Here is a 14,450-nt window from a genome sequence, read left to right as displayed (position 1 = left end):
ACTAAGGTGATTAAAATCTTACATAACAATGTTGACATTTAATAAAAATTTATATGTAAACAAAAACACTAAACTTTAAAAAGCACTTAGAGATGACAAGTAAGCTTTTTTTATAAAAATGATGATGTCATAACAATTGTCTTTTATTTAATATACCCGGACTAATTGATAATATTAATATGAAAAGAGATGGCGATACTATTTTTGAAAATTGACATATAGTCATTTAAAAAACACAAATTAGATAATTGCATTTTATTTACATTAGACTTAAGTTTAAAAAGAAATCAATCATAAATCAATTAAAAAATAATTTAAAATTCAAATAGGATGATGTCATAAATCAAGAAAATAAAAAATAATTGATATAAATAAATTTAATAATGACAAATAAGCATTATTTAGAAAATAACGATGTCATGAGAATCTTGTTTTATTTATATAAGAGATCATATCCTTTTGACCATATCATATGTGATGATCATATTATTAAGAGAATTCTTAAGAGATATATTAGGAGAATCTCTTTATATAACTAATAAATGATATTTTTAAGCTTAATTGACATTATTAGTTGATTATCACCTATGATTTTAGCATATTTGTCAATTCATCCTATTTTATAGTTGTTTATTCAAATTTACGAGATATTATTATTATTATTATTACTATTATTTTATTAGTATTTTTTTTCTATTTTTGAAACCGTTAACTATCATGACTTTTTTTAAAATATATACGTAAGTAGCATGATCTAGATACCTATTGTTAAAGATATACGTGTTTTGTTTCTCCTCAAACATGTCTTATATATATGTTTAGGGAAAATGATCCGTACTGCATACTTTAACTAAGCTTAGGTACTGTCATTTTTAAAAAAAGTTATTAATTAAACCATTAAATTTGATAAACATATAAGCTTAGGTAACATCATTCAATGGTTTAATTTGTAACTTTTATATACGTTTATCTATTAATAACTACATTTTATATATAATATTTACTATTTTAATAAATAAGTATACATATGTAATTATGTATGCATTGCCGTTGATATTGTTATCTCATACTCTAAATTTAATAGATATTTTTTTTTGTTTGTATGAAAATATAATGCAAATCATTTATTTATACAATTTTATTATAATTAATTGTCTTACCATGCAACGCATGAGTTTAATCTAGTTAATTATATTTTATGATATTCTACCAATATGTAAAAACAGAATTGAAATGTTCTTAAAACGACACTTGACGTAATTCTTGATCAATACATGTCTTTTTAATTTATTTATTTTATTAAATTAGCTCTTTTAATTATCCATAGATTAAATTTTCTTATTAGACTTATAATTAAACCTTAACTTTTAGCTTATTGATAAAAACATATTATAACTTTTTAATGATCCTTTTATAATTAATAAAATTTATCATTTTCTTCAATTTTTTAACTTATATTACTTATATTAATTATAAAAAGTTAGTTATATGAAGACTCTAAAAGTTCAAGCTTATGATTTGGGATCATAAGGAAATTTGCCGTCATGTTATGATTTTGATGTGATTGTAAAACTTTAAGATAATTTCAAAAACTTTAACTAAACATATATTATTATTGTTAATAGTATAATTTATCTTCGATCATTAGTTTGTATTACTTTAACTACAATTTATTTCATACTCATTGTTATACATGTTCAAGTTTTTTTATGATACAATCTATATAAATACCGTATATCATATAACTAGCAATAAGATATAAACCCACACAATACTTCTTTTTGTAATGTCATAACAATGCTCATGGGAGGCCCGAAGGGGGGAACAAGACATCTGACCGGGACACAAGTTTGTGGGTGCAAATTTTTTTTAAAAACTTTTCTATATATATATTATATATATAAATGTTTTAGCTAAAATAAAACAACCAATTTGCTATGAAAAATGCTAGACGAGCTTCTCGATCTTTGGTTACTAATTTGGTATGTATTTCTAATACTATCATTTTGTTATTGTTATTATGTCTCAATTATATATAAAAATTTTTTTTATATAATTGGATTTTTAAAAGTTGGGGGCACTTTTTATCTCGTTTCGGACTGGGCAATTGAATTCTTAGGGCTGTCACCGACAATGCTAAGCAACTCGAGGGAGTTGTTTTATTATTGTTGGAAAATATATAGATGATGTGAAAAAAGAAAAATGATTAATTCTTCTAACTAGTTGGCCTAAAAATCCTCTTAACAACAAGATGATAACATGTGAAAAAATCAGGGTGCAATATTAGGAAGAAAAATTAGTGGATACAACTTGTCACCTTCTTAATGTATTAGGAGTATTACTAGGTTATTTAATTAGGAGGATTTATCATTTTCCGTGAAAAAAAAAAAAGTTGTGGTGCATTTTTCTTATTTAGCAGGAGTGTAAAGCGGAATGGAAAGAGAGGACCTCCTAATCCATTGTGACAGCTAAGTTCCACCTCCAAAACGGTAAGAGACTGACACGTGTACGTAATGGATAGGTACCACGTTGTCTTGTCTAAAGCATTGATATTGGTCACCGAAATAGTCTGATGTGTCATGCCTTTCCCGCCAAAACACATGGTCGGCGCCCCCGCGGGGACCGTTGGAGCTCCTCCTAATCCCCACAAGGCACAAATGGGCATAATACAATTTAAAGAGAATTAACATTTTTATAGTAAAAACTCTATTTATTCTTAAAAGAACATGTAGATCTTACAAAAAGATTGGTTTATCGAGCAAATCTTTGGCCAGTAATTCCTAAAGAATTCCAACTACTATATATTTTTCTAAAGAACAATGCATAATGCACATGTGGTCGTAGACACATTGATTGTTTTTCGACGTACACCATGACATATGGGAAATAAACTGATGTCTTAAAAAAGATTTCAATTCCTCGATCTGTTTGAAAACATGTTTCAAATAAAAGTTAATAATGGATATAATGAAACTGAATAAATAAACGCAATCATAAACTATAGTCTATAATAATGGAAAAAGATGTTAAAAGTACTGGAGATGTGGTACGAAAATGTGGGACAAGAGTTAAATAACGTCTCGAGTGATTTTTTTTTAAAGGTGAATTTTGCTTAAATTTTGTGTCGCAATTCGACAGCTAGAGGCATAACATACGTTGTTTTAACCGGGTTCGTGTTAGAAATCTAACAAACTTCTCGAGTGATACTATTTTGAAAGTAACTATTTCATTATACGAATCAAGTGTGGCTGAAAAGCTATATGTGAAAATACAATTAGAACAAATTTCTATCACCACATTTTTATATTAAAATTACGGGTCATTTTCAGCAACACAGAAAACCCATGTGAGGGTTATATAAAGATGTGAATCATTTTCATTTCACACATACTAAAGATAGAACTTTGTCCTTATTTATTCCATTTCGATTATTTTTCTTAACGTTTAGTTCTAATGAATAAAGTAAAATGTTTAAATTAGCACGTAAGCAACATAGCTTGTAACATATAGCTAGGTTATTTTTAAAAAAAATATAGTTACAAACAAAAGTCTATTAACAACATTTAAAAATACATGTGAACCAATTAGGAAAAAAAAAAGTGAATCAAAAAAGAAAAAATACATATAATTTTATTGGTGGTTATTTATGTCACATGTGTTTGTAAGTTTTGTTGGTAATAATTTGTTCGTGAATGTAGCATTGTTATTTTTTTTAATGATCGTATTTAATAAAATAACTAAAACTGTAACATATGAATGTAAAATGATACAGTAGTAAAAAGACAAAATATTAACTAACTAAACTATAAGGCTGGGGGGAGTACCTCTCGGGCTAGGGTCGGGTTCGCAGTGCCCGATTGGCTACACCGCGGAGAGTGGTCGGGCAAGGCTCGGCTAGCAAAATTCGGGTATACATTCGAGTATGTAAACCGATCGTGGGCTTCAAATTTTGGAACGTTGGCAAAGTGGGTCCCCCCTTTCCAAATGGCTACTTCACCCTTTTTTTTTTAAAGGAAAAAACTTTTTTTAACCCTCTTTTTTTACCTTTTCACCTATAAAAACCCATTTATTCTTCCATTTTTTACACAACAACGTCCTTTCAACCAAAATCACTTTCATTTTCACCAAATTTCCATTTCACACACAACTTACTTACTACAATGGACCTTTGTGATTGTAAAATGGTCATCCAAACCCACCTGAATTACGACTCCAAACGCCTCTCTGATGTGAATAACGTCGTTCAGGGAGTTTCTGAGAACAAAGCGACTTACGAAGCCGTAATCAACCGACTTACTGCCCCGGGTTATGCTCGTAACATCGCGGAGAGTGAGCATTGACTGGCTGAAACAAGTTATTTTTCAGCTAAGCGTCGCTTCTTCAACGTTGCATGCGACGCTAGACCACGGGGTATTCTCGCAAGCCAGTGTGGGTGGTGGTAAGGATGTACCTTACTATTCTGACCCGGGGGAGGAGTACGTTTCTCCTCAACCAGGCGATGCGGTCGGGTCTCCTGAGCTCTACCGCTACATTCACCGCAACGACGGTAACAACACTGTTGACTCAGACTATTCCGAGCGTTAGTTCAAGTTTTAATTATGTAATTTTATTTTATTTAAGTTTTTAGTTTAAGTTGCTTAGTTTTATTTTTAAGTATTTTAGTTTTACTTAAGTGTTTTTTAGTCGTATTTAATTATTTTCCATATTATGTATTGTGGTTTTAAGTTTAATGAAGATATGTTTAATGTTTTAAGTTTAATGAAATTATATGTATTAAAATTAAATGTAAAAGAAAATGAAATTGGGTAAGAATTTGATATGTATTATCAGTGATTTTGGTAAGAATTTGATAGAATTAGGTAGTTGTGAATTTAAGAGTTTTGATTGAAGGATGAATTAGGTAGGATTGGGTAGAGTAATTGTACTCACTCTACCCTAATGTAGTTAATCGGGTGGCATTTAAAGACTTTAATCTTTCATAAGTTCAAACTGTTTTTTAAAATATACATCCAATTGCTTATGTTACGTAGCTTATAAAATTATAATGTACTAAATGTTTTTGTGTAAATATTCTAAATATCTAATAAAATAAATCACCTTTTTTTTTTCTTAACTTATTTACCTTTAAAAAATCAAAAATACCCTTCTCTTTTTTATAATCTACAATCATTTATAAAGCAAAATTGTTTATTCTATTTTAAGAAATTCAATATTTTTTTATACCCAAAATATCCCTAGCTTTAAACATTCCTAATATATTATTCATTTATAAAACAAACTACTCATTCCCTTTTTAAACTTCCTATCTTTAAAAAAAATTCAAAATACCCTTAACTTTCAACACATTTTCAACTCACACACTATATCTATCTAAAATATTCATCTATCTATTTAAACTAACTCTCATTTATTTATGTAAATCTTTTCATCTAATATATTTATAACAGTCTTAATTTGATTATTTACAACATATATCTTTCAACACATAAATAACTATTAATTGTACTATATCTTTTTACATCAGTAATCACATCGCTACCGCTATCTACACCACCGTCGCCGTTAGTAGCGCCACCACCCCGTCACCACCGACCCCGTCACCAACTGTCGTCTTTATCGCCGCTGCATTGCGTGGACACTCTTCTAATATTCATTAATTTAAACATCTTCATCTAATATACCTATACTACCCTTAATGTAATAATTTACAATATATATCCCTCGGTACTTAAAATAACTAAAGTACCACATTTAACATCAACTACTTTTACATTCACCACCATCGTCGTCCTCATCACTTTCGCCACTGCCGTTCCCACCACCACCACGTCCCCATCGCCGTATTGCGTGGGCATAAGTCTAGTTATTCTAAAAGCTTATTGCCAAATGTCCAAGTTTTTTTTTTAACTAAATGGTTCTTATTCTCCAATATTGCTTAACCCTCTTTAAATTAATTTTTTTTCCATCTTAGGCCCTTTGACCATTATCACCACAATCTTGAATCACCTGCAGATTTGAAAAGAAATCAGGATACCACCCAAAAAAACGTGCGTTGTTAGCATTATATAAAACAGTATTAATATTATGCCTCTGATTCATAGTGGATAATAACAAACATACTTATTTATTTATTTATTATCAAACTAGATAATAAGTAAGATAGCAGCAATATCACAGTCATATATAATTATATATTATATATATATATATATAATTATTAAATCAGTAGCAATCCGAACGATTTTAAAGCCTCTAAAAACTCAAACCTATATTATAAAATTGCCACGTAGGATTTTATCCTATGTGACATCTCCCTATTTTTTTAAACAATATTTATCTTATTTTATATAAAAATTATTAAAATTATAAAAGAATAATATAAATATACGATTTCATTATCTTCTAATTAGTAAAGAAATCTCGACATCTAAATCTTTAAATCTCCTCTATTTTATTAAAGATTTGCTCTTATTTATTTATAAATATTTATCTATATATGTATTTAAAGTTTTTTTTACATATATTAATTAAAAAATACAATCAAATTTTATAATTACCAAACAGGTTTACTTTTTATTTTTTGTTTTTGATTTTTAATTTTTGATATTCATATGTTCTTTACTAAATGATCGATGTACTCTTTTGTTTTAGAATACTTTAATTACAACCATTAATTCAAAATTGTGATTATATATGACATCTTTCTTCAACCAAATTGTTGTTTCTCTTATTATGTAAGTGCTTATCTTTATTTTATTTCTTTTCATGTATTTAGAAAAGGATTAAGTGCGACGGAATGTAACTAACTATGCTTGAGTTAAAAAACAAGATATTAAAGTACAATAATAATTAAAAAGAATTACAATTAAAAATGTTTGTATCAAATTTATAGTATAGATTTTTTAACAACTGCGCATCACGCGAGAAACAGACCTAATATATATATATATATATATAACTAAGGAAAACAGATATATAGCAACTGTATATATCTTCCGTGTTTTATAGAATCATCGATGAAAAGAAAAGACAAAAACATTAAAGGCAAGAGGATCTTTTGAGATTTTAGACAGTGTGGCACGACTTTGATTAACAATGGAGCTAAACCTTTCAAAAAAAATCAATGGAGCTAATTACGGAGTAATAAGTTAACCTTTTTTATTTTCTTAAAAAATAATTTCCTTATAACAGCCCTTAATAATATCTATATCTATAATCCCTTATAAAGAGAATAAGGATTAAGACATTAAGCATTTTTTTTCTTTTAAAAATACCCTTACTTAATGAATAAAGCTAACCTTTTTCCCCCATTTCTGACTAATCGTAACACACACCCGACCCTTCTAACACCGCCTTTCATCTCCCCCCTAAAACTACTGCCTGCACCACCGCCTTCCATCTACAACGCCGCCCTCCATCTCTACCGCCGCAATCAACACCACCAGCACCGTTCATCATCGCTGCAACGCGCGGTCACCAGACTAGTGTTATTAAAAGATTAACATATTATTATAACTAAAATTTCTTAAAGTGGTTGTTGAGTTAAATATAAAGTGCCGCTTATAATGATTATTATTAAGCTCATTATAATCACCAAGTAACATATAATTAACCTATTAAACAATTCAAATGACAACATTTTTTTTAGAACAGAAATGACAACATTATATATGACGAAACGGAGGTGATAGATGATTATCCAGAAAAGAACAAAAAAAAAAGAAGGCAAATATATAACCATAACAACAACATGGTCAGTTTTGTTGTGATATATATTTGTCTTGCCAGAAAACTCTAATGTTTTGGGTTCACTTCACACCACTTGCCATCATAATCAACAAGCGCGATTAATTGAATGCAATACTTTCAATTAATGTAGAAGAATTTTGTGGATATTTGTTACAACTTCCAGCGTCAACAAGTGAGTGGATTCATAGTTGGGGAACGGTAATTTCTTGCCTTAAATGAGTAGGGTTTGTGTATGGTTTGGCTAAAATAAATAAACTGGTCAAATGGACGGTTTTGGCCAGTTTGTCATCGGTATCGATGTACTAACAAAAAATCCATGTACCATTGTACCTTATATATGCTTATGAGTTATGACACAAAAAGGAGCTAAATTTGCATCTCAGTATGAAAACTTATCGCATCTCAGTATCTCACATATACACATAGAAATAGGTTTCTATTATCTCAAAGTTTCACCAAACTACAAAATAAGGTACTTCCTATAGAGATGTATACATATTCACATTTTTCTTGATTTAGGGATTTATCATTTGTTCCAATCTAGTGGTCCACAAAAACGTATTTATTGTAGTTTATGGGCATGGACGTTATACTATTCAAATATCTGCAAAGATAGAGGAGTCCATATGAAAGGGCCCACTAGGCCCATTGGTTGTGTTTATACAGGCTGGGTCTCTGGTCCGATTGACAGCTCTTTGAATGCTATTATTAGCACTTGACACTTGTATCTTCGACGCTATTGGTCTGTTCCTACTGTATTGTAGGCCCTTCCCGGTCTAATTTGGCAAGCACTATTGTACTTAAGGAATATGAAATATTTGACTAATTTATTATGCCTATAAAAATATATACATGATAAGAATAACATGATTAATACTTAATTAATACGTAATGTTAAAATAACTACAAAGTTGACAATCATTACATTATCGGCATTGTGAACAATGTAAGAAACGACCATTTTTAAGGCTAGAACAATGCCAACTTTTCGGGGTAAACAAGAGATATATAAATTAAATTTTAAGCAAAACAATAAGTTAAGTAATTTGTGTATGAAATTTAGTTGTTAATTATGTTATATATCGATACAAGGTTTTTAGACATACTTATAGGCATAGTAACAATTAGTATGTATTATTACTCTTGTAGTTAAATGGATTGTTTATATGATAGGATATGTGTTATACGCTATTATCACCTATTTTTTTTTCTCTCCTCCCAATCCCAAGTATTCGGTCCCCTATCATGGGGTATACCGAGCTACCTCGATCACCCTTCACTCTACAGTACTCCCCACATCTTTTGGATTTTTTTTTTCAAATAAGTTTTACTTCAACGACATGTCCTCTTGTTAGCTCTGATTTAATAACCCTTCAAAGAAACCTCTTGTCCGATTTCTATATTGGCTTTATATTATCATTGTCAAACAAACAAAAAATTCAAATCATATCGTACAGAGTTTATTGAAATATTTTAAGAAGAAATTAAAAAAGTAAAACGAACAACTAATTCGCCATCTAGATTTAAGCTACACGATTGTATATGGTGAGCCATCAATCAACTAATGGATGATAATGCATTTATGGCCTATTAACTTGTACCGACCTAGCTTTGGATTCAATTAATGAAGTGAACATTGGTAAGTAATAATCTTAATATTAATATATACTATAAGACAGTTGACCTAATGACTTATTAATTAATCACATCGCTCAATTTTATCAAATTGGCTTTTGATGATGTCATCATTTAGATAAACTACAAATTAAAAATCCTAATTATCATTATCCAAATATATTATTATATTAGTATTTATATTAATTTGTAAAAAAAATCTCATTAATTTATACTTTTTTATTTTCCATCAATAATTTATACTTTTTAGCCCTGAATACTTAAATTATATTTATTTTTAGCCATCAACTTAAGAGAATTTTTTTAAATTTATAATCATTTAATTAAATTAAAAAAAATTTTAACATATGAAATATTTTCTACAAAAAATTATTTCAAAACCTAACGACTTATTAACAAATATTATATTAGATTTTTATAATTATAATTATAAATATTTAGTTTAATATTTGATATAAATACAATATGAACTCTAAATACATATGCCAAACACGATTTATAACAAAGGGTTACTTAAATCCTAAATCCAAATCAATATAAACTATATTCAAGATTCATTTTATCTCTCAATAAAAAAAAAGATACATAATTTTCTCCTATTTATATATTAGTTTTACATATTAATGTTTAATGTTATAGTTTAATGTTATAGTTCGTCACTCAAATCAAGAGTTCTAATTATTATCAAAGAATATAAAAACAATCCTAATTGTTATCATATTATCATAGAACAAGTGATTGAAAATAAACCGTGTTATGGACACGCATCATGATTAAATACATATACTTGAATGTCAAGTACATGATCACAAATATGTTTATATTTTAATTCTTAATTATCTTTCATAATAATATCACATAATGAGTATAACTGGTTTCAAAATGTTCTATAATGGAGAAATTATTATAGATAACATGTGGCTTGTGGAATGACTACGACAAACAATTCCATCAATATACAACAACAACAACAACCGGACCCAATCCCTGCGCGGGGTATGGGGGAGGTAAGCTGTAGATAGTCTTACCTCTACACAAAGGTAGAGAGACTGCTTCCAATAGGGACCTCCGGCCACAAAGAAGTGCATGACGGAAAATGAGAAATGTTTAGAAAATCATACCTGTCTGCCGAGAAACTGTAAAGCAGAAATACCTTTCCGCTGGGCCCGGCTACTATGCGGGTCGAACGTTTATCAATCATGCGTCCTACCGATATCTTAGAAGCATGTTTGACAGTACAAAAACCAAAACGAAAGCAACCATGTTGGACATATTAAACAACATAAAAGGAGCAAACTACTACCTGACTCGAACAAGTAGTGGGAAACAACCAAGACAAACATACATATAAATAAGAAATGACAAAACCTGAAAAGATCCCGATTGAGTCAAGGCAGTAACTACTACTAAACAACCTATGGGGAAAGGAGCTTAGGTCGCCTAGCTATCCTAATCCTAATCCTCTCACTCGCTCTTCCAAACCCTTAAACTAGTCCTAAACCCCTAGTCCTCTAGCTAAACTCTCATTGGCCATGTCCTCCGACAGCCATTTTGGGGGAAACAAACACAAGAGTAACCTCCCCCCTTCGGTTCAGGCCTCTCGAGACTCAAGGCCAAAAACCCCTACGAAATGTCACAGAGAACCAAAGTCTAAATAAAAAGTCTACTTAATCTAAAACCCATATGCCTTGCCCTCGCATTCCACTACCTCTACCTGGAAGGTCCTCTAACGTATTCGGAAATCCGTACTTCCACCTCCATCTACCTACCACTCTTCCTGTCACGTCAAAGTCCTCTGTAGCGTAGCTAAGCCACTTCTCTAGGCCAAACCCTCACAAACCTCCTTTGGCAAGGCAATATGGGAAAAGAAGACTATCTAGGTCGCCCCAAAAGTCTCACCCTAACCTAGTATTCTACTCTAATCCTAGTTCTCCATGCCGTCCTATCCGCCGTCATGTCCTCCGACAGGCCAAGTTCTATTAGATCCTTCGCTAATCGATCCTCCCACCTCATCTTTGGTCGTCCCCTTCTTCGTATGCCGTCCACGTGAATAGACTCCACTCTCCTTAGTGGTGCAGTTTCACCCCTTCTCCTAACATGGCCAAACCATCTCAGGCGCTTTTCCCTTAGCTTGTTAATGATGGTCCCTACTTCAAGTTCTGCTCTAAAAACTCCCGTTGGGATCCTGTCTGCTAAGGTCTTCCCGCAAGTCCACCTTAACATCCTCATCTCAGCCACCTCTACTCTAGCCGCTTGGGCTTTCGTCAACGCCCAACATTCTGACCCGTATAGCATAGCCGGTCTAATAGTCACTCTATAAAACTTCCCTTTCAACTTTAGCGGGATCATCTTGTCGCACATGACTCTAGTAGCTGCTCTCCACTTCATCCATCCGGCTTGGATTCGATGTGTCACGTCTTCGTCTATCCCCCCCGATTTGTGTATCACTGATCCCAGGTATCTAAAAGACTCCTTCGGACGCAATATGCGACCCCCAATGCTAATAACCTCATCCCCATTTTGTCTTATCTCCTGGTTATCGAAGTCACATCTAAGGTATTCTGTCTTATCTCGGCTCACGCACAAACCATGGTCTTCAAGGGCTTCTCTCCATTTCTCTAGCCTCTGGTTTAGTTCCTCTGTCGATCTCGCTATCAGCGCAATGTCATCGGCAAAAATCATACACCACGGTAGTTCTTCCTGTAGGCCCCTGGACAGTTCGTCTAAGATCAACGTAAAAAGGTATGGGCTAAGCGCCGAACCCTGGTGTAGGCCAATATCTACCGAGAAAAGTTCTGTGTTCCCCACAGGGGTTCGAACACCTGTCTTCGCCCTATCGTACATGTCCCTAATAACCCTAGTGTATCTCCCGGTTACCCCTTTTGCTTGTAGCGTCCTCCAAATCAGCTGTCGTGGTACACTATCGTATGCCTTTTCCAAATCTAGGAAGGCACAGTGTAGCCCTTTTTTTCTTTCCCTATACTTTTCCATAAGGCTTCTGGTGATGTGAATAGCCTCCATTGTCGACCTACCTGGCATAAAACCGAATTGGTTCTCTGCCACCTTTGTAACCCTTCTAAGCCTCATCTCTATCACTCTCTCCCATAACTTCCTGGTATGACTTAGGAGTTTAATGCCCCTATAGTTTCTACAACTCTGTACGTGCCCTTTGTTCTTATAGATAGGTATGACCTCGCTAAGTCTCCATTCTTATGGCATTTTTGCACTTGTCCAAATCTTGTTGAAAAGGCTTGTCAGCAAGCTTATCCCCACATCTCCCAATCATCTCCATGCCTCGATAGGAATTTGGTCTGGATTTGTTGCTTTGTTTCTCCCCATCTTCTTTAGGGCGAGCCTTACTTCCTCTTGGCTGATCCTCAGAGTATCGTCGTCGTCGCAACATATGTCTGAGTGGGTACCGTGATCGATTCCTCCTTCACTTCGCCCCGACTCTCTCCTATTAAACAATTCCATCAATATGTCTAGGCTAATCATTACAGTGACAAACATATGATTATTGTACTACAAATATAACACTTGAACCCGTATTTTTTCAAAATTATAAGCTTTTATGACTTAAAAGTATGAAGATCTAATATTGATAATATCGTAAACCTCGTGTCCAGTGTTGGACACGGGTCTAAAATCTAGTTTATAATCTATCTACCAATAAACTAAAAAAGGATTGAGATGTTCTAGAGCACTTTTCAAACTTAAAGCTATGTTAAAAAATTGTCACGTAGGATTTATCCGATGTGTCAATTTCATACTTTTTAAGCAATATTTTATTTTCTCTTATTATTATATTAATAAAAAAATAGAAAGGGAAAAAAGAAACTTATTCCATCGGAAACATATTTATTTCATAAAACTTAAAATTTGTTTTTTCTATCTTTTTTTGGTGAACTCGACTGCTACCAAACGACGTAACTTCCAATCCCAAAGAAAACAACATAAAATTATTTTGATATTTCATTTATCTAATTTCTTGGTCCAGGTATTATTTTTACTCGGTGGGTGAGCCAAAAACAATTTTCTTGTTTTATAGGGGTTTTAAATGTTAAAATATTTCCAATCCTTTTTTTTAAGCTTTTTTAATAGAACGCACATCATGCGGGTAAAAGACCTAATATATATTAAACGAGTAGGAATCTTAGCCTTTTAAACCTGTGCCTCACGCCTCCTATTTGTTCAGGGCGCGTAGCGTGAACTCTGATTCGATCCAGCCGTTGAGATCGACGAGAAATGCGAGTTTGTTTTGTCCACTTTCTCCGTTCCCCTCTATCTTCAATGTTAAAAATATCTTCAAACATTGACACGTAAGCTTTTATCCCACGTGGCGTCTCCACATTTTTGACTTTTATAAAAATATTATAGTCTCAAAATTTAAAATTTATTTTCGATAATAATATCAAGTAACTAAAATAATAAAATCTATATATTAACTAAAACTAACAAAAAAATCTAAGTTTTTAAAGTCTTCATTTTAATAACTTGAAAAATTGAGAAAGAAAAAGAGACAATTTATCAATGTGAAAACGATCAATCAAATAAGATTATATATTTGTATTAATAAGTTAACAGTTAGAGTTTAACTATAAGTTTAATAAGGAAATTGAATCTGTATACAATTAAAAAAGCTAATTTAATAAATTAAAAAAAATAAAATAAAAGGACACGTGTCGATTAATGATCACGCCACGTGTCGTTTCAAGACATCTCAATCCTGTTTTAGTTTATTAGTACGTAGTAGATACTTGATTCAATGTTAAATATCTCTTATATAAATAAAACAAAATTGTGATGACATCAATACTTTTTAAGAAAATCTCATTTGGCATCATTAGACTTTTTCCTATTAATTATTTATTTTTTATCTAGCTAATTAATGACATCATTTTTGAAGTTTAATTTTTAGTCCCTTCATTTAAAAGTTTTTAAAACTATCAAGACTAATATGTAATAACATTTTTTTATGATGTAGTAAATGTTGAATCATCTCTTTTATTTATATCAACATTGATAACTTGCCACTAAAAATATAGACAATTTTACCTTACGAGTTT

The sequence above is a fragment of the Erigeron canadensis genome, chromosome 1 (assembly GCF_010389155.1).
Source record: "Erigeron canadensis isolate Cc75 chromosome 1, C_canadensis_v1, whole genome shotgun sequence".
In the NCBI taxonomy this organism is placed as follows: Eukaryota; Viridiplantae; Streptophyta; class Magnoliopsida; order Asterales; family Asteraceae; genus Erigeron; species Erigeron canadensis.
This window is presented reverse-complemented; position numbering follows the sequence as displayed.